The sequence below is a fragment of the Phalacrocorax carbo genome, chromosome 13 (genome assembly GCF_963921805.1).
Source record: "Phalacrocorax carbo chromosome 13, bPhaCar2.1, whole genome shotgun sequence".
Classification (NCBI taxonomy): Eukaryota; Metazoa; Chordata; class Aves; order Suliformes; family Phalacrocoracidae; genus Phalacrocorax; species Phalacrocorax carbo.
Window position 1 is genome coordinate 15,057,171 of NC_087525.1, and position 23,843 is coordinate 15,081,013.

At 46.5% G+C, this 23,843-nt stretch overlaps 1 protein-coding gene across 7 annotated transcripts in view; it reads right to left on the bottom strand.

Moving 5' to 3' along the window:
• The window catches only part of ZMIZ1 (zinc finger MIZ-type containing 1), a 358,482-nt gene extending 335,179 nt beyond the window's left edge, over positions 1 to 23,303 (bottom strand). For 6 of the 7 annotated variants that reach the window (XM_064464894.1, XM_064464902.1, XM_064464896.1 and 3 more), the window contains exon 1: positions 22,665 to 22,810. The gene's annotated coding sequence lies outside the window, so the exon portion shown is untranslated. Of the gene's footprint in view, positions 1 to 22,664; positions 22,811 to 23,193 lie in introns of those variants that run through there. The other variant, XM_064464893.1, reaches the window with a different exon arrangement.
• Positions 23,304 to 23,843: the final 540 nt, after the last annotated feature.

Genomic DNA, 23,843 nt, shown 5'->3' on the forward strand with positions numbered 1-23,843 from the left:
AATCAGGCATTTCAAAACTTGTCATCAGCAGAGCCATCCACCCGCTCCTGCCCATCAGCTTTTAGGGCACACTACAGCATCTTTGAACAGCTGTGTGGGACCTGCCTGGGTGCAGCAGCAACACCCCTGCCTACCCAGCAGGCTCCCCAGCCCCCCCCTTTCCTGTAGGGAGCATATAAATTTTTCTCCATCTGAGTCTTAACTACTGTTTGTCCGCAGACTTGTAAAATACACTAAGAAATGCCTAATGAGACACTGATCTGGCATCCAAATGTTCTCCCCCATCCATTTCCCCAGCGGGCCATTGCCTGAGCAGCACGCACGTTGAGGCTGTAATTTGTTTGCCAGCTCTCCAAGGAAGGAAGGAAGGAAAGTGGGCGGGTGGGTGAGAGCTGGAGTCGGCGCAACATCGGCACATGGCTGGCTCGCACATGTTTTCAGTCACTCACTACTAAGAAAATATATACATATACACAATACTCTGAAGGCCCAAATGAAGACAGCAGGTTGCTAGGATAACATCACTTCCTTTGCACCAGGAGCTAATAAATTAAGGAAAAAACACTGCTCTCAGGAAAGACTGATATATGCTGAGCTTTTGAGACCCTACAAAAATGCAATCCTTCTGACTTCCAGGTAGCCCAACACCTGTACTTCATGGGCCCTCACAAATTACAATCTTACGGTAGCACTGTGAATCTAGCTTCTGCACAAAAACCGGGGAAATCCAGGCGAGAGACAGAAGATTGCATAATTCGACCCATTTTATTCCTGGGACACACAGGCACTCCGAGTCTAAGCAATCTGTTCAAAGTTACTTGAGAAGTCTGGAGAGGAAGAATTAGCTGAATCAGGCAACCGCAGCCCCGAGTTCAGTGACCCAAAGCCAAGCCTCCTGCCCTCTAACCCAACGCTTAACTCTTGCCAGAGAGAGCCCGAACATGGAGACAAAGGACTCCTGCAGGTCAGTAAGCCAGCTGTTACCTTGCCTGCTGCTGCCGGGAGGAGTTACCCATGTGGCCGGTTTTGCATTCTCTGAACGCATCTTGTTGTGGCACTGGGCCTTGAAGTATTTTTTTTTAATTAAAAAAGTATTTTTGAGAGTACTATAAATATTTTAAAAACCTGAAAGAGGTTCCAGACTACAAATATTTATACACATTCTTAATTTTATGTGCAAGTAGTTCAACTAAGTTTAAATAACCATTTTTTATGTCTAACCTTAACTATGTATATAAATATTTACAAGATTGTGACTTTGATTTTTCCACCCTTGTGCTCAGTATATCACCTGGCTCGAGTGGCTGGGGTCAAGGAAGCGAGCGGCTTTCTCAGTTTCATGCATTATTCCTATCCTGTGTTGCCTGGCTTGCAAACAGAGGAGCAGCAATGTGGAAATCCAAAACCTAAAAGCCCACGCTACTTTTAAGTGGTTAGCGTTCTGCAAAAACATTGTCAGAGGCTGAAACCTTGAATAACTGTACCTATTTTGAAATCTCACACAGATGAATTTGAGCAGGGTACTAAATGGATGCTATAAACCCATTTTACTCTTTCCTATGAAAACTTACATATGAGTTACTTACATAGCAGCCAGCAACGAGGCAGCTCATGTGCCTCAGTGGCGATTTCACTGGTGTGCACACAGATAAACCCTTGATCTCTACAGGCCAGGGGGTTTAAATGAGTTTCAGGATTTAAAAAAGAAATCTAAGACACTGTAATAGCCTAATCTAAGTTTTATTCACACTGATTAAAACTTGGAAAGATACAGAAGAAGTTTTGGGAGCGTGAGCAGCAGCATTCGCTTCCCGGATCTGCAGAGTGAGGCACAGCGCTTTGGTCCCAGGAAGGGGGTTCAGCCTGCTCTTTCCCTTCCCCACCGACATGAGGGATACGGGAGGGAGGGAAAGTAGGCTGTACGCAGCCCAACTTCCCAGCTGTTAAGCCTCATAGGTACTAGCCTCTTCCTTCTTCAGCATCAGCCATAAGAAACATTCAAAAGCAGAAAGTTAATGATGTTAATATGAACGTTAGAGGTTTGTTTCTGCGTTTGATAGCGCTTGTGCTTAGCTACTCTATTTCCTCCAGTACACCAGCTCACCTGCCAGTTTCCTCTGTTTGTGTAGAGCCTTTGATAGTGAAATAGGACAGAAAAAAATTTAAATGCTTTAAAGTGTATGCATTCTGGCTTTAAAACCACAAAGCCTGGCAGAGTGATTCACCAACAGTCAAAATCCCCCAAACAATGTTCTCTTTAAAAGAAAATTCAGAATTTATTTTGTGCTTCAACAGAATGTCTTCTATAACTTTTTATTAATTTGTAATACACTGAAGTCTCACCATTAATTTCTGAAATCTGTACAGTTCTTGCAGCTACTAGAATACAGCATCCTGCCAAATTATAGCCCAAATTTCCTAAACATTACATTAATGGATGTAAACAATCTCTTGCCTTGGATAAGACTAGAGAAGGAAAATCAAATATCTGTATACAAGCTGATTTTCATTAATATATTAAACTCTCATAGTGTATTATCGAAAATACTTTAAACAACACAATTTCACTAAATTCAACTGGTGCTGCTCAACAGTTACAAAATATCACAATGAATCTTAATGGCAAAGGCTTATGCTATGCTACCCTTAATAACTTGACCCACGGAAAGGTTCAGTATGGTGATTTGTTCGGAATGTAATTAAAAGTACCAATCACAAAAGGAAAAGAGCAAAACATCTGCAAAAATTCATTTGTGTCTTTCATTTTTAGAAATGGTCTAGAAACTTTAAAATCTTCATAGCACTTGGAGATTTTTGGATGCCTCACTTCATATTAGTTGAAAATAGCCAATTTTCAGAAACAGCATGCATTGCACTTAATAGAATAGGGGCCTGTTTCAGGCATTTTCAGGAATCTGTTGCTTTAGAAAAACAAGGATTTTCCAATAATTCAGTTTTTAGAGAAAAACAAAATTAACAGAAAATGAAGGCAAGAGATGAGGATACTCACAAGTTCTGTTTTTAACCATAAGTAATTTTATTTTTTCCTGAAGTCTCAGAATAATTTTCAATTTTGAAAAGAAACCAAAAAGCTAATTGGAGCTATTAAAAGCTATTTTACAATAAGGGATGGCAGTACAGAACATCTGCATACAAAGCTATCAGCTGCAATCCAATTCGAATACAATTTTCTTCATCAAAATCTCTATGCCATGTTGTACCCCAAACAGCAATCTACTCAAAATCTGTTCCCAACACGGGGACAAAGCCTAGGCCCAGGTCACCTGTATGTGCAGGTACTTGTTAACTTCAGGTATCAGTAGTGTTTCAGAATACTTAACCTGAGATTGCTTAGACTGTCCACAGTTAAATGCATGCAAAGATGGCCAGTTTAAGGTTCTCACTTGCTTTTATTTGGGGACTTTTTTTCTCCAAAAGCTTAAGATTACCATTTTATGCATTTCTGTTCAACAGCTCCGTGACACCTCATTTGTGTAAGGCGTAAAGACAGAGAACACCCTTTAATAACTAACATGTGCCAAATAATCAGGGAGGACATTTAATTCCCTCGGACCATAAGGCGCCCCACAGATGTGACTCATCTACACCCACAAGCCAGAACAAGTTACCCTCAACCCCCCAAGGCACTACGGCCACTTATGGCTGATCCGTTCACTCGAGCCCCCAGACTTGGAGCGACAGAACACCACTAAAAACAAAAAGCAAACACACCACACCACGGTCCTTAGGGAACGTAAAGAAAAATACTTTAAAATCACAACTGGCGTTTATACAACACAGCTTGATAATAAGGGTTATTTGTGTTATCATGGTGCCCAGGAGATCCAGCCACCAGCCAGGGCTCCCATCGTGCAAAAGGCACCATTTCAGCAGAGCTCCTTCTGCAGCACTTCAGCCCCCAAATGAGGCTCTAAAGCTGCAAAAATTGAGCAGGGAGCGGGAGAGGCACGGAGCCAGGGGCTGTTGCCAGCTGGCCTTGGTGGAGGCCGCGGCTCCCGGAAAGGAGCCGCCTGCGCTGGACCGCGCGGGCACCGAGAGGAGGTCGCCCACCAGCCGCTGGCTCCCTGCGGGAAGGGTGGGAAGAGCAGATGCTAGCAGGAATACTTCAGCGCTGCAAACAGGAGCCTGGCTCCCCTTCCAGGTTTTAGCTTTTGGTCTTACTGTGCATTTTATGACAATACATTGTGGCTTTTTCCGCCACGGATGGGTGTGCTAGAGGTATCCTCTAGCCACGCCAACTGTAGGGGAGGATGGGCTTCAAGCTTAGGGCTACCTCCTGCCAGATTGTACAGTGTGAAGTTCCCATGACCTGGTTTGACAAAAAAGGGAATAATCCATTTCAGTTGAAAAGCAGTTTGTACAAAACAAAAAAGCCAACACAAAACAAAACAAAAAAACCCCACCAACATGTTCCCTAAGATCCACATTAGGGCTTCCAGTCTCTGGAAACCAGAGCCACCTTCTGCAAACATTTCCAAGAGCCGCATGGCAAGGGGGACTTAGTCCGAACTGGAGGTACTAACCTGCAGGACATACCACAGCAGGTTTCAGTGCCAGCTCACACACTACCTCCCACCTTGCAGGAGGTACAAAGGAGCTTTAAATGGCTCAGGTTCTCCAGGGAACCCAAACTACCCATCCCAATCCCAGGAGAGCACCCGGCAGCGCCAAAACAAGGACACTCCCACACAGCCTGGCCAGGCGTGGTGAGGCACAGGGCTGCTCTCTCTGGTGGGTAGACCTGGCCCTGCCACGCTTCCCTGGCACCCTCAACTGCAAGCCAACGCCACAGCTGGGGATTGAGCACTTCCAGCATCACTTAGCTTCTCCAGGCCGTATCACTGTGGAGGGCAGGAGCCTCCAGCCTCTGCAGCTCATACGCTTGATGAAGGGCTTTAGGCAGGAACCGGCTGGAGTCAGGCAGGGACACAGTGCTGCAGAGCTGAGCTCTCTTTGGTTGGTTGGCTCTGGTTTTCAGGACTCCCGACCAGGTCCAGGGGCTGGACTAACAGACAAGTGGTGCCCAACGTAGAGAGGGTTACGTGCGATTTATATTTTAGTTTAGTGAGAATCTACCTGCCCCCAGCAACAGACGCTCTGGTACTAATAGGAAAACACTAGTACTAATAGGAAAACAAGTTTATGCAAATAAAAAAACCTTGTGGTTTTAATCACTTGATCCAATCTATTTACAAGCTGGCGTTATTATTTTCTGCTAATTGTGAGGTTGTGGATCCATCTGACTTTCCTAGGGGGGAGTGCCAGTTAAAGCACTCTCCCCCAGCTCCACGCCTGCCATGCAGCTTGGCTTCCCGGCCTTCTGCCGCTGCCCGCGTGGTGCTTGCAGGGCAATTTGTGCGGCCACACAGGGGAGGCATCTGGGGAACTGATCCAAGGGGCTGGGGTGAGAAGCAAGAACATACACAGAAACACAAAAGGGTTTTTTGTTTTTGTCTTCATCAGTTCACCAGTCTGATTCATCGTGCACCTGCACAAACACTGGTGCTAACGCAGCGTAAGGGTGGGAATAACATGCAACAGGGAACCGAGAGGCTTAAGTAGTCCTGACTGTGTAAAACCACAGCCTGAGGATGGAAACAGGGATTGTCCATCTTTCTCACAGACTATCATGTTTATACTGGGCACCATGGTACAGCTCCCACAGTATTAATGGTTTGTTTATTCCTGGCCAGGAGAAGTGAATGAGAAAGGCCATAAGAGATGCTTCCCCATACTCAAGCCACCCACCCTGGCGCTGCAATGGTCCCTTTCCCAGGGCCCTACCTTTCCCGGTGCCCACCAACCCTGTACTGGTGGCACAGCCAGTGCCACCTCCAAAACACACCATTTCTCACCACCTTCCCAAGGAAGAGACAAGTGGCACAGATGGGACCCAGCACACCCCGACACCTCCCCTCTGCAGCTCTGGTCAGTGGAAGGGATGGGGGAAAGGGCAGGACTGTGGCTACGCCAGGGATAACACGGTCACAGCCCTGTGCTGCCCTTTGCTCAAGCAGCAAAGCTTAAGCAGTTGCACATCCTCCCGCTTATTTTCTAAAAATCACCATGCCACCAGCCGATGAACTTCAGCATTTAATTTCAGTATTATATCAAGTGAAGCTGGAAAGAGATATTCGGTTCAATAGGACTCTGACAAAAATGCACATGAACATGCGTTCGAACACATTATGTATGTTCCATAAATATCGTAAAGACACAAAAATAACTTCTCTCAGACACTTGTCAACTTCAGAAGACTATTCTACAGAGAAAAAAAAAAAAAAGAGGCATTTCTGGAAAACCAGGCTGATGTACTATTCCGAGGTGTGTGCAAGCGCTTGCTGTTGTCTGGGGGAACTGCAAGGCAGCTGCAGACCCCAGGGAAGTGTCACAGCCTGAAGCCTGTTGAGCTGAGCCCAAGGGGAGGGTCCTGGCCCTCCCACCAGCGTGGCTGGGGTGTTCCCAACAGTGCCTTTCACTGATGCAGAGACCGGGCAGTCATGCAGATAGTGGTATCAATCATTGCTAATTCAGCTGAAAATGAACAAGGGAAAAAACACCCAACACCCAGCCATACAAAAGCATACTAAAAACAACCCAAAAAACCCAAAAGCCTTTTCTCAATCAGCAACCTGATCCTGCGGCCCAGTCAGGGGGTGCATGTAAATTGGGACCCATAATTATCCCATATTTAAATGATTCTGTTTAAAGGACCATTTCTTAGGAATGTTTTATTTTTATGATTTAAGTAAACAGTTTGAAGTAGACAACTGCAGTCTAACAATAAGCATCATACAGCAAAATGAAAAGCATCATCTCAACTACTTGTAGACACTCAAGTACAGCTTTTACAGGGGGGACGGGACACCACTGCCAGGCACACTTCACTGCCATCACATCTGCAGCAGCAGCAGAAGCGGCAGTGCTTGTTACGGCTCCTGGTGCCTAAGACCACTGCATTTTGAACCCATGTGCTCAACCAAGGCAGAGAGCGAGGTGGAGCCTCACACCTCCCCACGCCGGAGCTGCCCTGCCCACCGCAGTCACAAGCGGCTCACGTGCATTAGCAACTTTTCTCCCATCACAGACAAACTGAAAGCGTACGAATGCAAACAGGTAGTCCTCCAAGGCCCTATATTAAAGCTATGAATGTCTGCCAACTCCGATACCTTTCTGGAGCGTGGCATTGTTCTCAAACTCACTGGCATAAGGAAAGCGGCTGCAACTTCTGGTCATCAAAACTTCTAAGCCTTTAATTTATCAAGATTAAAGTCAATTAACCAAAAGGCAAGAGATTAAGGTTGAATTTTAATATTAAAGGACTTCAACATTTTAAAACACATCCTGTCACATTACGCTTTTAGCTATAATTACAGTATGGGACATGTGCTTGACACTTCTTTTTAGTGTTCAAAAACATTTCAGTTGCTAGCCCTTTGCCATCTGTTTCCTATCATTATTTCATTAAAATACTTTTTATTCTCTCACAGTAGAAGAGTAAAACTGTTTTCTGGGTGACTAGATTGTTATCTCCTTTACTTCAACAGCATCGTTCCAGCTTTTTTTTTTCTTTTTTAAATCTACTTTTTGAAGATGCATATACACTTCCTCCCAACTCCCCCCAGCAAGGGCTAACAAAGCAAGCTAGTTTAAAACCTGACAAACACATCCCCTTTCTCTTCGCCTGTCAAGAACACGTCTCCAAAGTCTGTCAGGAAACTACATAAAGTAACTCATCAACTGCAAAAACCATGGGGATTTTCCTCCCAGAAAGAGGAAACTCCCACTCGAGCACACCTTGGATGAAAACCAAGGTCCAGCGTACAACATGTAGCTTACACCACGCAAAACACACCGTTCCTAGTCAAAATATTAGAGCTCAACGGCTTACACCGCCGTGACTACCCGTGCAGGGGCAAAGTTGCCCACGTACAAGGAAGAGGTGGTTTCTGAGCAGATATCAGGAGCGAGCGCAATAATTCTTACCTGGAAAATGCTGTTTGCAGCTGCTCACCGATTTGTTAGCACACACGCTGCTCTCGCCTCATGATTTATGATGCTCTCTCCAGCACAGAGACTTCTATTACTGTCCTCATTTATTGCCTGCAGCTGTCATTCTCACCAACAATTCTACAGTTGTTTGTAGGTGAGGTATCAAAGGTATTTAGTGTGTACCTTGAGATGTAATTTTAATCAAACCTACTCGCAGGCAGTATTTAAATGTTAGAACAACTGCACAGAGTGCAGCAATTAATGTGGACTTGACCAACCAAAATTATGACAGCCAGAAGCGTTTACTCATAAATGCCTCAAAAGGATGTACGTCCAACAGGCCTGTGAACACCTGCCGACTTGTAAATGAAGATAAAAATAGTACCCATAGATCACAAAGCCTTCCGACAGGTATTTGAACACACAATAAGTACATTAACACAGCTTCAGCGGTTTTACTTTCTACGGCCAAAATGCCGATAAGGCGGTAAATCCAGCTACACCTTTCTCACCACGTATTTCTCCCAGCCAGCTATTTTCCCCTTAGACTAGCCAGGTTTTCCAGCATCTCCTGAAAACCTGCTGAATCTGCCTATTTTCGAACAACAGCAGTGGAGGGGGAAGCAGATTTACATCCAACAATTCCACTTCCGAAAGATCTTAGTGTGTTTTCTAAACATTAAGAATTTGCAAATCAAGAAGTTCTGACCCAATGCAGTCCTTACGTAACTGCCTGGGGAGCCACAAGACACCCGATGATTTGAAAAACAGGCAAGCGGGGTTACTAAACACAACTACCAATCGCACCACCCTGCTGTGAGAGAGGCTGGCAAACGGCCTCTGGGTGCGAATCGGACCTACCACCACCGAACACAGCATGGAAGTGCAACAGAAAGTAAAAAAGGAGTCCTGGAGCTAAGCCTAATACTACTGTCACGTGTACTCTAAAGCTCCAACTCCTTAAGTCAACCGGTTGTAACAGCATCTCTGTTTATTTAATGAGTTTCTAGTGCTTGTGATTCAGGATGAAACTTGAAAACATGAACCCTAAACAAGTCCCAAAAGGCAGATTTTGCAAAAGAATGCAAGCTTATTATTATTTAAAACTATTCTATAGGCCTGGCTTGTGGTGGCCAAATGTTTTAAGGCTGGCAATCTTAAATTAGTCTAATTGGTACTCTCAGCACTGAAACTCACTTTCTGTATTATAAGTTCTTTTCTTCAACGCCATCCACGCTGTACAGCTTGGAAATGGCACTCAAGGCAAAACCAACAATTGCAAGTTTACAGTCAAAAGGTAGCCTGAAGGCCATCACTCTCATCGCCAAGCTCTATTTATAGCTGAACAGATAGCGTCAAAATATACACTACAAATGAAACACACAACTCCACAAGAGGAAAAAATGATGATGCACTTCATCATGATAAAGTACCAAAGAACCTCTGGTGCTCAGAAGTCGCTAATACTTGGAGTGTGCACAGATATCGATTAATCTTATTACCTCTCCGTGTTCCAGCCCCTTCAACCAAGATGATGGGGTCACACTGAGACAAGTACGCAGAAGTGAGCCGTCACCAACTGTGAGCCCGCATTAAACCATCAGCTGGTGTGCAACAGCCTGCTCTCAGGTTAAAAAACCAACACCTGCTTTTAAACAGAACACTAATTGGAGCACATTTTGGAGTTCAAGAATATATGACCTTCAAACTATTCTGAGGATGCATTTCAGTCGTTTAAATCCAGGATATACCACTTATCTTCCCGCAATATTTATTAGGAATATCAGTCTGAGTTGGTCATATATATTTCATCGGTGGCTGGGGAGGAAGCACCATGCAAAAGCTGAACTCACCTATGTTTTAATACTTTTTTTTAAATTATTTTTTGTTTCAGCTTTTACTCTACACCCAACCCCTTTCCTATATATAACTGCAGAATGTTTATATATTTGGGTGGAAGTAACATATCTATAGAGAATACATACATTATGTGCTTTACATATGTCAGCTTCGATGCTAGAGAAAGCATTTTCAGTCTAACCAAGTCACTCCACTCCTCTGCTGTGAAAGGTCCATCCAAACAGAGAAGCTGGATCCAACTGCCTGGCACTCACCTGATGTGACTGCAATGCTCAGATGTCTCAGAGACGGAGGATCCTTACTGTTAAAAGCACCCCTGAGATTCCTCACTCCAGTCACTCAGCAATTGGAGAACAAAAAAAGAAAAAACAACAAAAAAAAACCCCAAACAAACAACAAAAAACCCACAACCACCACACACAAAAACCCCATACAACCAAAAACTTGACATTTCCCCAGTCATTTTCCCATGTTTCTTAATACTGGACAAGAGAATATTTTACTGGCAACGGCGGGGGGGGGGAACCCAAAAAGAGTCTTTTTTTCCCAAACCTAACACAGCTGAGAGGATATTTAAGCGATAATTGCTCTTAGATTCCAACACAGATTCACATCCTATCCTCCAATGATGTCTTTAGGATCTGCTCGCTCATGCGTATACGTACGGTTCTTCGCTGACAAGCAACCTGACTCCTCTACTTGGGCAACTTGCATTACTCATAGGAAAGCCTTGGCAGAGGCAAGCCAGCATATGTTAATTACTGGGTTGCATTATAATAGGTCTAACATCTTGTTTCCCATCCAGGGTTTTAAAATAAATGGAAACAACAGTCTCTTTGGATACAAAAGTACGTATTTTTGTATCTCCGGCTAAAAATACTCTACGTTGAAAACACAAATAGATCAACTGCCAAAGAATTCCTGCCTCCTCAGTGTTTCTTTTTGGGGTTTTATCCTTATTAAACATGGAAGCCAGGCAATCTTTAAGAGAGGTTAGCATACGTGCATTCATCTTTCATTTCCTGCAAATTATCCTTAAGTCGGGTGTAACAGCAAAAAGGGGAGCTTGACTTCCTAGTCTTTTGGTTCTATAAACAGTTTATCAAGTAAAGTTGGCTACCAGTTTCTACAGCAAAATAAAGCATAAAATTCATTAACGCTGACGAGCAGGAATAGAGCAAAGATATACTTTAAAATATATTTTTCATATGGCAGGAGATATGCACTATATTCCTTCATTTTATGATTTAATACGCCAGGATATTACCAGGACAAGATGCTGGCAACACTACAAGTATTTTTGATTTAAATTTCTCTTTATTGAGAAAGAGGCATTGAGGGCCATAACTGCGATTTCAGACAAAGGACTAAGACCCTACACTGACATGTTGTTTCTTTTTGGGTAACCAAACGCAAAGTTTTAAATCCAAATTTGAAATCACGCGACACCACAAAGCTGGCAGAAATATCAGAAGTTCTGTTGAAATTTTGAAACACAGTAATTTTTTTTAAATAGGCACCGGTACAAGACTTTATTTCACAAAAGGCTTGGCAAAAAGTTCACGCATTGAATGACTAATTCATACATGCATTTAGGATGAAAAACTTTCAGGATACAGTGAAAACACTGTCTCAGAATTTTTATTTTTTGAAGTCATTAAGCAAATTTAACAACACAACTACCATGCAACCGTGACCTGAAACCTACTAACCATCATCCTCTCCTCCTTCCCCGCCCGAGCCCCCCTGCGCAGGGGCAGCGCTGGTCCCCGCTCCCGAAGGCTGAGCGCCAGCCAAGAGGCGCCAGCGAGGAGCAGACAGATGGTGGCCAATAAGGAAACTATCACGCCGCCTTAGTCACCATGGCAGAGCCGGGGTGCCGCACAGTAGCGCCCTGACTATCCACCACTCTACTCCTCATTTCAGCTCGTTAATATGTTTACCTGCAGATGGTAAGTGCTCCCAGCTACAGGGCAAATAGACCCGAGAGCTGCATTAGGTGTAGAGTCCAGCGTCACATCGGGCTTGCGAAGACCCACCGCAGCCAAGCTTAGCGCTGAAGCCAGACATCCAAAGGCTACAAAACAGCGCACTAAGCCCAGCGTACTAACCGCAGCTCAGCGGGAGCGGTTCCGCTCTGCGTTAGCTAAGAGGAAATGTGCCAAACTCTTCAAAATGGATGCTCAACATATCAATTAACAAAAGAAACTTCAACAGATGAATCCTAAATTTCACGGTTTTTGTATTTAGAAACAAAATGACCTTGATATTTTGCTTAAGGATAAGAGAAGCATGGTCCTGAATTTAGGGTGCCCATCCGCTTCCCCCCAAGCAATTCCTCAAACCCAGGCTCTGAACCTTCCAGCAGCCTCCTCCTCCCCTTCTCCCCCACAGACCCCACACCTCCCAGGCAACTGTCTACTTCACAAACAACAACCTGCCATGAACAACGGTAGAAAAAAGCGATCACAAATATTTTCAGAACCCATTTTAGTCAAAATGAGTCTGAACTGCCAATCATCCACAGCACCATCCCTTGCAAAGCCTTTGCAGAAAGGACGGCCGCTTCGCCCAAGGCTGTGCAGCACCGAGCACCATCTGGTCTATGCCTCGGGGGGGACCCTTCTGCTGTCTCAACCCGTACGGCTCCAGTTAGTGCCACCAGCAGCGGCACCCATCGCCTCCGTGCTCCCTGCCACGCGGACTGAGGAGGATGTGGCAATTCCATGCAAAAGTTTGAAAATGTTTATCTTGCGTCCTGTTGCTGATTCCTTCTGAAGTATAAACACGGTCTGAATGGCCTCCCCTGTATTTGTAATTCATACCCAAGGATCACTCGGTACACAAGGTTCGGTCTTGACGGTATACTGCTCAGAAAATTCTGAGTACGGCCTCTTTCATGTGTACGCTGTATCTTTGTTAAACACCAGGATTAAAGTATTTGTTATTAACAAACATTTCAAAGGGTTCCCCTGATTTACTCTGCTCTCTGTCTCTTGGTGGTCACCAACAACTGCCGTCAAGAGTTTTACTTGCCCTTCAGTAAAAAATAACTAGGCCAACTGAAACAGCAACTCCTGAGCTACACATAAACAAGCGGGCGCCTGCTGCAGAGTTGGGACTCTGGTTATCTGGGTATCCACCTTCCCACGCACCTCCTGCCCGCTGCCGCAGGAGCCCAGAGCCCCCAGCGACCGGCCCACGCAGCCCCCCCCAGCCCTCCTTCCAGTCCCACCCCAAAGCAGCAGGGAGGATGAAAGCTGGTGCTGAGCAAGGCTGAGCCCCAGGGTCTCCACAGCAGCATGAACTGCTGTGGCAGAAGCAGGTTCAGAGCCAGAGCCGCAGCCTGAGCTAAGTCAAGGGCAGGCGACTGGGAAAGGACACGCCACCCGCACCCTTACACCGCCAAAATGCTATGGGAAGAGGACACGAGCCCAAACGTTTTAACTCTCAAGGCTGATTTAACCAAGTCTTAGAAGGCCCCGCTAGTGACCCAGAATAACTTCTCCTTACATAATACTGTTACGATTTTAATGTGCGAGATGTCAGAGTTTTACAGTGCCAAAAGCCAAAGCTATGCATTCAGTTGGAAAGCTAGCAGGCTGCCATGTCTAATGGTATCAAACTCCAGCTTGACTGCAACCCAGTACTTTTTAAAAGTGACGTAAATTTGAGAGAAATCTCATCCTTGAGAGGAGGACAGGAAAAGACTGAAGTATAGCTCCTGAAGCAAATTTCTTAAAGGATGGAGAGCTGCTTTAAATCTCACCAGGTGAGATGTATCGCAGTAGATCTCTCAGAAGCAAGGAAGAAGGGGCTTGTGAATGGGATGAAGTTGAACACTGGTTTGTAGAAAAACAGCCTTACTAACACAACATACGCTGAATTCACATCTTCAGTCACAGAACTGCTACCCCATTTGCACTTATGTATCCACTGCAACTGAGTGTCTTGATTTTCTGTGAAACAGAGTACCTGTATCCCAGTGGCAAGGTAGGACTTCATGGTTTTGTAAAGCACCCGAAGGACAGCGAATCTAGCACGCAGACAGTCAGGATCGCAAGAGCATTTCTGGATGACAGTTCACTGGCCTGGAGTCTTTTTAGAACGAGCATTCCAGTCTTTAAAAATAAAAATCATTTAGTCAAATGTAAAGTGCATCAACCTGCGCTAAGTGGTGGAGGGAAGAAAAGCTTTCTTTGAAAAGCCTTGGGGGAAGCATTGGGTTGCTGTAAGGGAGGCCAACATAAGCTGTACACCAGCCGTAAACAAGTTAACTTCTGTGATCCCACTGCTGGGAAAAGGGTTATAAGCGCAATAAACACACACAGAATTTACAAAAAGGACACCAAGAGATTGGTTAGACTGCCAGACAGCCACATCATTCTTCTTCCCCCCTGCAAACCTGCGGGATAATAAACCCTTCTCTTTCATAGATAGATAGGTAGATGAACAAGCCGCTCTTCTGAGAATGCAATGTCAACAGAGTCTCTAAAACCACTTTTTAAAGCTCTTCTCCTGCCTTTGGGCGGGGGGGGCAGAGATAACCAAACGGGTCTTCCATTGACATATGAATGCGTTTCATTTCAAAACAAAAAAAAAAGTGACAGTGCTTGTTGTCAAACTACTCCAGCTGCAGGAACTTGTACTTTTGCAATGTATTTTAAGTAAAAGCATTTTCCAAGAAAATCTTCCTGTTTATAAGGCTTTTTTGTCATTTACAACAGCCACAATCTCAAGAGATACATGCAATGCTATGGAAGACTAAGGCTTACATTAAAGCAATGATAGACAAGGTATTTCTTGGTTTCAAACCACCTGAGGGGGCATCCCACCGTCTGGCTGCATGAACACAAGTACCACTCAGACATGGGGGCAGCAGGACGGCGAGTTGGCGAATTTCTCTTGCTTCCTTGAGAAAGTGCAAGTAGTTGGAGGGGTGAGGCTCCTGCAACTGAAGACACAAGCCTTTCCTCACTGCCACTCCACTCTTCTGCCGTGGGTTTCCCCCGTCACACCCTCACACCCCTATGTACCTCACACTCTGTATGTACCCTCACACCATATACCTGGTGAGAGTCAGACAACAATCACGCCCAAAAACAGCACAGAGGAAGGGTCTGGGCCTTGCGATACACTGAAGAGAAGTTGTAAAAACACCTTACAATCTTAAGATGTTTTCTACCTCTGGCAAACTAGAAATCATGGTTGGACTAGGGACACACCCCCCCTTCTCAGTGTCAGTGTGAAATCAGCCAACTTCCAGGGAAGTCCAATTTCAAACCCTCTGTACTGGGTTTGCATGGCAAGGGTTTGGTAGCAGGGGGCTACAGGGGTGGCTTCTGAAAGAAGTTGCAAGAAGCTTCCCCCAGGTCCGATAGAGCTGGCTGGCAATGGCTGTAAGATGGACCCACCACCAGCCAAGGCCATCAGTGACGGTGGCAGCACCTCTAGGATAACATATATAATAAGGGGAGACGTAAAAAGAAAAAACCACTGTGCAACTGCACCCAGAAAGGGGAGCGAGAATGTGTGAGAGGAGCAGCCCTGCAGATACCCAGGTCAGTGAGGAAGGAGGGGGAGGAGGTGCTCCAGACACTGGAGCAGAGATTCCCCTGCAGCCCATGATGAAGACCATGGTGAGGCAGGCTGTGCCCTGCCACCCAGGGAGGTTAGCCGTGGGGCAGAGATACACCAGCAGCCTGTGGAGGACCCTATGCCAGAGCAGATGGGTGCCCCCAGAGGAGACTGACCCCGTGGGAAGCCCACGCAGGAGCAGGCTCCTGGCAGGGCCTGTGGCCCCGTGGGGAGAAGAGCCCACGCTGGCGCAAGTTTGCTGGCAGGACTTGTGATCCCCGGGGGGGCCCAGGTGGAGCAGTGCATGGAGGACTGTGTCCCGTGGGAGGGACCCCACGCTGGAGCAGGGGAGGAGTGTGAGGAGTCCTCCCCATGAGGAGGAAGGAGCGGCAGAGACAGCATGTGATGGACTGACCCCAAGCCCCATTCCCCGTCCCCCTGCACCGCTGGCAGGAGGAGAGAGAAATTGGGAGTAAAGCTGAGCCCGGAAAGAAGGGAGGGGTGTGGGAAGGTGTTTTAAGATTTAGTTTTTATTTCTCATTACCTTACTCTGATTTGACGGGAAATAAATTAAGCTTATTTCCCCAAGTTGAGTCTGTTTTGCCCATGACAGTAGCTGGTGAATGATCTCTCTATGTCCCTACCTTGACCCACAAGCCTCTTGTTATATCTTCCCTCCCCTGTCCAGCCGAGGAGGGGAAGGACAGGGCAGCTTTGGTGGGTACCCGGCATCCAGCCAGCGTCAGCCCACCACACTGTCACACACCAGGTGCCCCACAATACGTCAGCCTCAGCATTGCTCTGCTCTGCTCCCCCATCCCACAACACCCCTACTTACAGAGTAAGCCTGTGTTCAATCAGTTCATCTGTTTTTGGAATGGGTGTTCAAGAACAAGAGAGGAAGAGAAACCTGCACTACAGAATTTACTGAGGGAGATACAGGAGATGTGTATTTCAGGGCAGCCTAAAAGGCTCTGCTGTTCTCAGAGGGAATCAGGAATACAGCCAAGAAACAAGCAGATATTCATCAAGGGAACTGTTTTTGCTACTAAATGGCCAATTGAAGCCCCTCCTATTCTGTCATATATCTATGTCACTACAGCCCCAATAAATAAACCCTTCTTATTAGTTATGAGACTACCTAGAAATCTCCGAGATGGATACCATTCGCTTTGCCAGCTGGTCAGTCATTGCAGCCCTACAGTCTCAAAGGAATTAAAATTAAAAAAATCGAAAAGACAACACAAACTTACCATCAAATTTTTGTCGTACTCCTCAAACATGTATGTTTTTACCTAATCAGCAAAGACAGCAAATTATGTTTCTCAGGTACAAAAAGCTGCAGTATGAATGGGGCAGAGTTTATCCACACTTGTGCATTAGTTCAACCAGGTAGCATTCCCTAGTTAATGCTATCTTGACAGAATTGACTACTAAAATAAATCACCAGGAAAGTTTACCAGTCACCAGACAAAGAGCTGAGAACAAGATTTGAAGACGACCAGATAAAGACAAGAAGCAGTACCCATACTGGTTTTGCATGACACTATCAGATGCACAAAGCCTGTGGCTTTCCTTCTCATGCTAGCTTTGACAACACATACATATCACCTATAGGCTAGAGTTGTTCCCCTTTCCAAGTCAGGCTCACAGTGGTGCTGCTTTTCTCTGGCAAAAAAAAGACTTAGAGCCACCACAGTCCCTCTGTGCTCACAGCCCATATCAACTACCAGGAAACTGGAATATGGCTCTACAGGGAGAGGACACCACCACTGCCTAAGGGTCAGGCAGCCAGAGGATCACCTGGACAGGCTTCACAGGACTGAAGAAGGATGTTTTGGCATGAGGACATAGGTTTTATAAATTGGCTCGCCACCATTCACTGACGTATAAAGTCAAGAAAAACAGAACTTAAAACAAGCAAACAAAACCCCCAGATAAACTCCTTATAAAGACAGTAAGCAGTAGAGGCAACCCAATTCCACAGTTTTAGGCAGTTTCCACAGGTCTGCAGCATCATGCATATTAAGACCTTTTGAGCCATTTCTTTTCCTCCCTCCCCCCCCCACGTTGAGCCAGTAACCTTGCTTTGCTTTGGGAACTGATTCAAAGCTGCTCTGCAGAGTCCAAACAAACGCTGTATTACCAACCCAGAGATATGCTTCCCACGTTTATCTTAATGGGATGTTAACCCGATAGCTTGTGTGTGACTATCTCAATAGTAGTACACTAGACAAAATACAAACCAGCTCGATTTATTGAATTATCTGTGGAAAAGACAGAAGTTTCTTTTTGAGCTTAGGTATTTCATTAGGTCCTAAACCTTATTTAAAAAAAAAAGCATCAACCATCACCCCTTCCCCACTGAAAGGAGCTGCATTTGCCCTTTCCAGGAGTCAACACAGGAGTACAAACTACTGCTTCTATCCTCTGCTGCAGGTCTAAAAAGCTTGAGCAGCTGAAGGAAACTACAGGTGGCCCAGATCAAATGATCACGTATGTGGGCAGGTTCTTTTAAGAACAAATCATCCCCTGTGAAGTAACTTAATTTCTGTTGACACTTACAGGAGAAATTATACAGAAAGTGATCTTGTCTGCCTAAGAGCAACGTTCTTTTTTCTACCAGGTATGTAACACCCATACAAATTTGCCCTGCTCCATAAAGAGAAGGGTAGAGGCACTGTGCTGAAGCCGGCAAACCTCACCTTTGCAGGCCATGTAAACTTCAGTGTATCTTGTAATATTAGAACCAAAAATAACACATAACAAGTGTAAGACCATCTCCTACTCTTATAATACACTACTGCCTCCAACAGTCGAGCTGTGGAGATCCATTACAACCCATTGCCTGGACATTTCTCCTGCAGCCTGTATCACCTTTAAAATACTCTAACATTAACCAAGCTGAATGCTAATGGTCATGTGAAACCTATTAGAAATAAAGACATTGAAAATTGCTGTGTAAGAAGTTTTTGCTTTTAGGAAAAGAAGGGGAGATCAACATGACAAAGCAACATTCCAGTTTACAAATCTTTCATTTTTAAGCCAAAACATACCATTTTAAAGCAGAAACTATTTCTAATATCACCAACAGCCTCAACTTAGCAGCAGCAGGAATGCTGACAATACACCTAAATTCAGTGAAAGGAGAACACACGATGTCCGAGCCAGAGGTATACTGGTGCCCATCTGTGGTGGGTCGTATCAACGCACGCTGTTCACCGCGCTGTCCCCTAAGAGACACCTAAATGGCTAAAGAGGGTTTGCGTTCCTCATCCCACAACAGCCAGTTGACAAGAACAAGCATAAACCAACTTTAAACCCTTCAGCAATATTCTCGCCGCTTCGCCGTAATACAGGCTAGGATTTCACAAAAATTGGTCTAACTAGGAGTGAACAAATCAGCCAATTGCATAGTGGTCACATTTGTTACCACAGGCATTAACTGCAGTCCTGCTTTATTTATGAGAAACAGGCTTCCCAGGTAAAGCCATAACAATCCCAGCTGGCTCCCTCCGCAGCATTTGATCACCCACGTTGTCACAGCAGCACAGCAGGCACCACCAGCTCCTGGCCAGCCACTACATCCATTGCTCATCATTACATTAACTTCCGTGCGACTGGAGAAAAGAAAAAAAAAAAAAGGCTGGATCCCCGTTGTCCTGAAGCCTATCAACACCACTGCGGAAGGCAAAAGGAATTTCAACTTCGCTTCCTTTCTGGGATCTATTTTTCTTCCTTTTCAGAAGAGAAACCAGGCTTTCCAGGCTGCTAGTACAAACACTGAGTTGCTAAAAACTAGCCAACATTGTCTCCAACTATAGTATCGGTGATGCAACTGCCATCCGTCAGGGACTTTTTTTTTTTTGTCGACACAAAACCTTTGGAGCCTATAAAAGTGGAAGAGATTTGGGGTAAAGGGCAAGCAACTCCCAAGACAAGTTATGAATGGAAGCGTGCTACAAAGCCTCTTCTCCTTTCCACCCCTCATAACCGCTGCTGATCAGGACAAATCTTTCAGATGATGCAGAAACTGATTTATTATCTTTTGTGGGTTTCTTAAAATATTCTAAAAACAGAACTGTATGCCGCATTAAGATCGCAGTTTTATTTCATCTCCGACAGCACAAAACACTCTCTGTATATAAACACAGCAACTCACTTCTTTCCTGAAACAAAGTTTTCATTGATCCTTTGCCACAGACTCAATTATTGTTTCTAATCATGATCAACGTTTATTTAAGGTACTGTGGACCGTAAACAATGTAAACAATAACAGCATCTGTCCATGTTGACAGGAGTGTTACTGGCAGGTTAGATACCTATATCGACTGGTCCCGAGGGCGTTCTTTTTAAATTCTGAAAGCCCAAAGTAAATTTAAATTACAATTTACAGAATAATCTTTCAATCAGCCACCTTTTGAGGTAGTGTTATCTCAAGTAGATAAAAATCACAATCTGTCAGTTAAATCCCAAGAAATTTTCATTGTTTTAAAACATAATCCTAAAGACTTTTTTTTAAAAAAAAAAAGCTTTTTTTTTTTCATAGGGGAGATTCTGCAAAACTCCTGGTCCTCCTCACACCCACCAGGAAAAAGAGTCATCTTGTAATTTGGCATTTTTAGACACATAGGTTAAAAAGTAGAAAAATCAAAACATTTTAACAAGACATTTAAAAAGTAAAGATAAAAAGAAGAAATGTCCTTGACTGTGGGTTATTTAGAGGATCTCAAGTCACGTTTTCCATAGCGACATTTTAAATATAAGTGGCCTTTTCTTTCTCCTCTCCCCCACCCCAAACTCTGAGGAAAACAGTCACCAAATGCACTCAACTAGCCTCAAAGTCACACGTGCTCCATTGCAGATCTTGCTTTCAATGTGTCTTTTGTTTGATGGCTGGTGTTTCAACATCCTCAACTTGAACAGAAAAAGGTCAGAGCGAGTCTTCTGGCATTCACGGACCTGCACCAGGCCCCGCCAAGGGAAGATTGATGCCACAGTACATTTCCCCTAATTGGGAGAAGGAAGCGGAGGTTTGAATCCGAGGCCGGCTTAGGGTCGTTAGAAGGATCCTTATTCTCCCAAAGACCGTCGGCGATGTTTAGTTCTGCTGCTATACTCCTCTGTGAAACTTTTCTGCTGGTGCCGGTAATGCTTTCGAGTTAAGAGCTCCACCACCGTGCCCCAGCATCACGACCCAAGCAGCTTCCCACCAGCAAGAGGTTTTTGGCCCTACGTCCCAGCGCAGGGCGCTTTCTCCAGCCCTCCGGTTTTGCTTCACCTCCCAGTTACCTCCGGTGCCCTGTTGCCCTCACCTTCGCTCCCCCTGCCCGGGGAGGAGAGGCTGCACCATTAACCTTCCCCTGTGCAAGGCCAAGGTCCACGCTGCAGCTAGAGAGAAGCCCTCGCTAAAGATTCCTTAAAAGCTTTGGCACTTGGAGGCGGTTGGAACTACTCAACCAGAGCTGGGAGCCAAAGCTTCGCCACAGCATTAATGAGCTTTTGCCCTTTTAAATTTTATAAGCCTGTCGCCTTTCTGATGCGCGCAGTTTTATTCAGAGCCCTAAATGGCCATTTCATATTTAAAATAAAGCTTGCATAGGTAGCACCCTAAAACTACCCCAGGTCATTCATCTCCCCCGCTCTCCTACTGTCTCTTAGGAAACCTTTGATAGAGCATTTGTTCAGGCTGCCAAGTTAAATCCTCTTCTCTCCTGTCAATGCATTGAAAAAAAAAAAAAGCAGTCAGAACACCAGCTTCGCTCAGGCCTGCTGAAGTAAATGGAGAAAACCAATTCCTCTGGCACGACAGAGCCATTAAGCCGTTTGCAGATTATTAACCGAAGCACAAAAATATATACGCCGCGCACAATCGGACGGCAACGCAGAGCCGTTCCTTAAGTTAGATCCAGCCTTAATAAACCACCGATACGGCTGCGATTCGGAACGGGTCACACGGCTCCCCAAACTGTTTAGCGGGACCCTGACAGCCCCAGACCAAAGCCGTCCGGGGGGTGGGGGTGGGGGGTCACACAGGGCCACTCTCACCTTTGATAACCACAGTCTAACGGGGGTTACGCTGGGAGGAGAACACCCGAGCCCCCTCCCCAGCCCCGCGCCCTAATCCCAGCCTACGAGGTAGCACCGAAATTAAACTTTACACGTGCAAAACAAACAAACAAAAAAAGTTTACAGTCTAAAATTCCCCATTATAGTAACAAGTTCCTCCCTCTGCCTTCGGCTGCCTCGCTCCTTCCCCGCCACCGAGCGCTATCCCGAGCGGCACAGGGAGGGAAGGGGCGGAGGGGGGGGGATAAAAAGCGTGGCTGGATGGCTCCTATTTTTATGTTTACATTCCTGAAGTGTCTTCTAACTGACTGCCATTCCCCCTCTCCCCGCCAGCCGCCCCCGGGAGCGCTTCCCCCGCTCCCCTCGCACAAAGGCAGGGGGGCCGGGCCGGGCCCCCCCACCCCGGCCCTCTGCCCCCGCGCCCCCTCCCCTCCGCCCGCCGGCTTCCTGGACAGATGCACCGGGGGGAGGAGGAGGAGGAGGAGGAGGGGGGTGGGGGGGGGCTGCTCCTTCCTCCAGCCCACCGAGAGAGGCCCCGGTCCCAACTGCCTCTCGCAACCCAGACACAAGGAATTTAACACCCAGCCAAGCTTCCCGAAAAAAAAAAATTTTAACAAAAAAAAAAAAGCCCAAGCGCAAGCTGCCCCCCCTCCCCGCAAACCCACCACGCGTGGCCGGCCACGCACCCCGCCAAGCCGCGGGGCTCCAGCCGCCCCCCCACCCCGCAGCACCCTTTGGGGGGGCTTCTCGGGTTTGGGGTTTTTTGTGTTTGGGGTTTTTTTTTTTTTTTTTGCGGCGGTTCCGACACCCTCCCGCCCACCTCCCGTCTCCAAGTTAGACCCGGGCCGCCCCCCCCGCCCCCCCGGGAAGGGCATTCCCGGGGCAGAGCCGAGCCGCCCTCCCGCCGCCGGGCCCGGCTCCGCCGCTCCCCGCCGGGGACAGCGCGAAGTCTCCGCACATTTTCTCCCCTCGCCCAAGAAATACGCTTCCCTCGGGGGTGTCCGCGTCCCGTGTGCCCCGTCCCCCCCCGCCACCTCCGTCCCCAGCGCGGTGGCTCCATTGTTTGTGCTCCGCCGAGGCGCGACCCCAGCCCGGCCGGGTGCGGGAAGGTGCGGGCGGGCAGCGCAAATCCACGCGAAACTTACCTCCAGCTTGCAAAAGCAGCCTTGCAGCAGCAAAATAATAAGGAAGAAGGCAGGCAAAAAAAAAAAAAAAAAAATCCTCTCTCCCCAACTGATTTGCAGCCCTACTCGGGTATTTTTGAAATATATAATTTTGTTTATTCCCCCCCCCTTTTTCCTTCACCCCCCCCGGCTTTCTTTTTCCTTTCTTTCTCCCCCCTCCCTTTCCCCCCCCCTTGCCCACAGACAGTGAAAAGGAGCTCAATGTTAGTGGGTGAGTAAGTGAATCAACTAGCAGAGAGCACAGCAAGTTGAAGTGTCAAATTACATTGGCTATTCTATTACCAAAGGGCCATGCTTTGTGGCTGCTGGCAAAATCTGTCCCAGATTCCTATCTGAAAGGGAGCTGCCTCCTGCAGGGATGTGCTTTCCTGCGCCCTCTCCCTTTTTCCTCACCTCCCCCCTCCATTTCCCCCCCCCTTCCCCCAAATCGCACAAAGTTAAAAAAAAAAAAAAATCTTCTATACGACTTAAAACACAAATATTGTCTTACAGGATAATTTTAAGGCGGGGATTCTCGGTTTAAGTCTTCCCGAACACCAGGCGCACGCAAACCCTTCCACTCGGGAGACTGAAAGCAGGAGAACATCCATCCTCCTTTATTTTTTTCGATTATTAAATCGGTGAAGACCACCCCGGACCCCGCGGTGCCCCCGCCCGGAGCATTATTTCAGGGGGCCGGGAGGAGCCCCGGGGGAGGGTGGGGGGATCACGGGGGGCGCCGAGGCGTCCCGCTGCTCCGGGGATCTCGCTCCAGCCCCCCCCCCCCCCCCCCCAATTTATTGCCACCCCGGGGGGCCGCTATTGCGGAGCCGGGGGAGCTCCCGCCTCTCCGGGGTGTCCCCCCGGGGGTCCCCGCCCGCCAGCGGGGCGAAGCAGCCTTCGTAGGGCGTGTTCCCCCCCCCTCCTTCCTCCTCCTCCTCCTCCTCCTCAGGAAATCCAGCCCGATTTCCAGGGAGAAAATAACAAGAAACCGTCCTTGTCTGACGAGCACCAATCTGCTAAAAAACATCTCCCTCGGCTTCTCTTCCCCTTGATAAAACACTTCCAGGACAATCAATATTTTATGATGAGTTGTTAATAAGCCTAATATATTCATCCCTGCTCCAACGGGGCTTGTTAGATTATGCAATTAAGATAAGC